This window comes from Muntiacus reevesi, chromosome 3 (genome assembly GCF_963930625.1).
Source record: "Muntiacus reevesi chromosome 3, mMunRee1.1, whole genome shotgun sequence".
NCBI classification, from domain to species: Eukaryota; Metazoa; Chordata; class Mammalia; order Artiodactyla; family Cervidae; genus Muntiacus; species Muntiacus reevesi.
In genome coordinates, this window is record NC_089251.1 from 64,423,004 (window position 1) to 64,427,864 (window position 4,861).

Sequence of the window (4,861 nt, forward strand, 5' to 3'; positions counted from 1 at the left end):
ACACTAGGTTTTACTTGTCCTTTTGACATGTTTCAATAGTTTTTTTTTTCTTTTGGCATAAATTATATCAATTTTTGGTACCACTGTAGTAATTCTTTCTTATATTACCAGATTCTGTTTGCTAATAATTTATTTCAAACTGTTATCTCCATATTTCTAATTAGGGTTGTAAATGAATGTTCTTTTGTGACCTTAATTTTTTCAGATTTTTATATTAAAGGTAATTTTACTATGTAAGTTAACTGAAGGAATTTTTCCCTTCTTTAGTAATTGAGATATTTAAACCTATAATTTTGTTATCTAAATATAATTTGCAACATATAGATTTAGTTACTACATGTTCTCTCTTTTTTTTCATTTTCTTATAGTTTTAAATTTTTCTTTTGACTTTCCCTTTGTTGCAAAAGTAGTTGGGCAGTGTCTTTCTAAGTAATTAATTATGTTGGTTACATTTTATTCATAATTTTGAAATATATTTATTCACAGCTATACTATGTTGCTAATAAAATTTTATACATTTGAACTTTATAAATATGTGCTTTATGTTTAATACAGTCATTTTTTTTAAGTTTTAGGTGTATACAACAAAGAGTGTATATTTTCTCTTTAAATGATAAAAATCTTACATGTGTATGTTAAATTAAGATTTTTGATTATATTATTCAACTTATCTTCATTTCAACTCTTTTTTCTTTTCTTTGACCAAATCTATCAAAATTTAAGCAAGGAACTAAGAAGTTTCAGAATTTTTACCAAGATGTGTTCAGGCAATGCACATTTTCTCATCAATCCAGCCTGGAACTCGATAAACCCCTTCAGTATGAAGGCTCAAGTCTTTATTCAGATAGAAGAAATGTTTCTTCTATATCATTATAAATATTGGCTTTTCTTCATCTTCTTCTATGTATTCTGATTTTATACATGCATTTTAGTTCATTTGGCATATTAGTCTCATGTCTCACCATTTCTTTCATGATTTTCATTTAATTGCTTTGCTTTGAAATATTTCTTGCTCTTGATCTTCTTGGTCACGAGAAGGACTCATTTTCTTGAATTCATGTAATTATTTTATTTTTCCAAAACATTTTTATCTTGAAAAAGTCTGAAACACTGGGTCACTTTACTTAGTCATAAAGAGAATATGGTTTTTGTTTTATTCAGCAATTGTAAAACAATTTTTATACATGGATGTTCTTCTAAGAGCTAAGGATAAAAATATAATAGGTAATGAAATGCAGATAGACTTTGTGAATGCTTAGATTAATGAGAGGGGTTTACATACCACAGGACTTAAAATACTTACATGGCAAAAAGAAACAATCCAGGTAAAAATCTACAGAAATTTTGTGAAATTTGGCATTTCATGATGAAATAACATAAAGTGCAAAAGCCCCTCACAAATTCTTAGATCATTGGAAAGAAAAGTTTCCAGAGCATGCTCATACCACTATCTAATGCTGTGATTATTACAGTTTAATCTGGATATATATTTTTTTCACATATGAATCTCCTCAGTGCTATCATTGGTCTATGTTTTTGCTGTTTAGTGCATGGGTTAGTTACTGAGAAATGTATTTATTCTGGAAAAAAAAAAAAATCCCAGCCTACAAATCTACTACTGCTTATGAGAGAGTAATTTACTTTGTTTATTATTGGTTTTCTAAAGTCCTTTTAAAATAGTTTTATCTGCTCAGTAACATGAAGAGATATTTGTTTAATTTTTCAGATATTATGATATTTAAAACCTCACTGCACATAAACTCCTTGTCAAAGTGGTATTAAAGCACATACTATAGGAGAAATATTATTCAAGTAAACATCAAGAGAAAAACAACAAATATGACACACAGAGAACTCTCTATCATCACACAAATCACACCTGACATCAAAACTTTTCTTTAATTAATATATCTAATTCCACACACAAAGGAGACTGAGCACTAAATTTAATATGAGTGAGTGAAAGTCGCTCAGTCATGTCCAATTCTTTGTCACCCCATGGACTATACACTCCATGTAATTCTCCAGACCAGAATACTGGAGTGGGTGGCCTATCCCTTCTTCAGGGATCTTCCCAACCCAAGGATTGAACTCAGGTCTCCTGCATTGCAGGCGGATTCTGTTTTTGTTTTTGTTTTTTTTTCCATTTATTTTATTAGTTGGAAGCTAATTACTTTACAATATTGTAGTGGTTTTTGCCATACATTGACATGAATCAGCCATGGATTTGCATGAGTTCCTCATCCTGAACCCTCCTCCCACCTCCCTCCCCATCCCATCCCTCTGGGCCATCCCAATGCACCAGCCCTGAGCACTTGTCTCATGCATCCAACCCAGACTGGTGATCTATTTCACACTTGATAATATACATGTTTCAATGCCGTTCTCTCGAAACATCCCACCCTCACCTTCTCCCACAGAGTTCAAAAGTCTGTTCTATACATCTGTGTCTCTTTTTCTGTCTTGCATATAGGGTTATAGTTACCATCTTTCTAAATTCCATATATATGCATTAGTATACTGTATTGGTGTTTATCTTTCTGGCTTACTTCACTCTGTATAATGGGCTCCAGTTTCATCCATCTCACTAGAACTGATTCAAATATATTCTTTTTAATGGCTGAGTAATTTCCATTGTATATATGTATCATAACTTTCTTATCCATTCGTCTGCTGATGGGCATCTAGGTTGCTTCCATGTCCTGGATATTATAAACAGTGCTGCAATTAACATTGGGGTGCATGTGCCTCTTTCAGATCTGGTTTTGCTCGGTGTGTATGCCCAGGAGTGGGATTGCTGAGTCCTATGGCAGTTCTATTTCCAGTTTTTTAAGGAATCTCCACACTGTTCTCCATAGTGGCTGTACTAGTTTGCATTCCCACCAAAAGTGTAAGAGGGTTCCCTTTTCTTCACACCCTCTCCAGCATTTATTGCTTGTAGACTTTTGGACAGCAGCCATTCTGACTGGTGTGTAGTGGTACCTCATTGAGGTTTTGATTTGCATTTCTCTGATAATGAGTGATGTTGAGCATCTTTTCATGTGTTTGTTAACCATCTGTATATCTTCTTTGGAGAAACGTCTCTTTAGATCTTTGGCCCATTTTTTGATTGGGTCGTTTATTTTTCTGGCATTGAGCTGTAGGAGTTGCTTGTATATTTTTGAGATTAATCCTTTGTCTGTTGCTTCATTTGCTATTATTTTCTCCCATTCTGAAGGCTGTCTTTTCACCTTGCTTATAGTTTCCTTTGTTGCGCAAAAGCTTTTAAGTTTAACTAGGTCCCGTTTGTTTATTTTTGCTTTTATTTCCAACATTCTGGGAGGTGGGTCATAGAGGATCCTGCTGTGATTTCTATCAGAGAGTGTTTTGCCTATGTTCTCCTCTAGGAGTTTTATAGTTTCTGGTCTTACATTTAGGTCTTTAATCCATTTTGAGTTTATTTTTGTGTATGGTGTTAGAAAGTGTTCTAGTTTCATTCTTTTACAAGTGGTTGACCAGTTTTCCCAGCACCACTTGTTAAAGAGGTTGTCTTTCTTCCATTGTATATTCTCACATCCTTTGTCAAAGATAAGGTGTCCATAGGTACGTGGATTTATCTCTGGGTTTTCTATTTTGTTCCACTGATCTATATTTCTGTCTTTGTGCCAGTACCATACTGTCTTGATGACTGTGGCTTTGTAGTAGAGCCTGAAGTCAGGCAGGTTGATTCCTCCAGTTCCATTCTTCTTCCTCAAGATTGCTTTGTCTATTCGAGGATTTTTGTATTTCCATACAAATTGTGAAATTATTTGTTCTAGTTCTGTGAAGAATACCGTTGGTAGCTTGATAGGGATTGCATTGAATAAAAATATGGAATGCTTCACGAATTTGCGTGTCATCCTTGTGCAGGGGCCATGCTAATCTTCTCTGTATTGTTCCAATTTTAGTATATGTGCTGCCAAAGCAAGCACTGCAGGCAGATTCTTTACCAGCTGAGCTACCAGGGGAATTTAATACATATCCACTTATGTGGGCAATATGATATGATATAACAAAATCAGAGCCTCTCATTATACAGTGGAAATCAATAATGCGGAATTAAAGATATTGAAAAATCTGATACAATTTCCCATCTCTTTAAAGAAAGACCTTCTTATTCCCCAGTGAGTCGTGGACAATGCAAACTAAGTCTACTGATGCATTCTGACACACACAATATAGAAGAGGCAAGTATCTGGAGCTCGTTTAAATAGAACAGATTGCCATCTATTCACACTATCCATTTTTACATTTTTATCACTTGTAGCCAAGTGAGCATTGTGCACTTTTTGTCTAAAGATCTAGTTATAAAATCTTTCCTGCCCTTTCCCTGCCAACTATGTACTGAATGTTACTGAGGACAGAAGAACTCCTGGATTATGTGTTCTTTTGATGGTTAGGACCACCCCACATAAAACATTATATATATATATATATATATATATATATATATATATATATATAGACCAAATTATATAGATTATTAAATGAAATGGAAGAGTATAGCATTTGGCTTTGCTCTGTGTGAAAATAATCAAGAAATTTATCTTTACCTTTAGACAATACATCACTTAATTTGGAAAATTTTAGAGTTAAAAGATCCTTGGGATTTATATACTCTCACCTACTCAAAATACTCAAAGTAGTCTCATCGATAAGAGAGTCCATCTATAGAGGATCTTCCAACTTGTGATTAATTACATCACAGAACAGGACACTTCTGTAAGAAGCAGCCCAAGTTTTAGAGAAATCATTCTTATAATCAACTGTAGTATTTGTTCTTGGAACGTTTTTTAAATCACAATTCTGTTCTCTTGATCAACAGGAAATAAATTTAATGTAA

The 4,861-nt window shown here is 33.5% G+C and overlaps 1 non-coding gene across 1 annotated transcript; it reads right to left on the reverse strand.

Moving 5' to 3' along the window:
* Window positions 1-3,843: 3,843 nt before the first annotated feature.
* On the reverse strand, window positions 3,844-3,950 carry LOC136165603 (U6 spliceosomal RNA). The gene has a single exon (XR_010662611.1). It is a non-coding gene; the product is annotated as a U6 spliceosomal RNA (small nuclear RNA).
* Window positions 3,951-4,861: the final 911 nt, after the last annotated feature.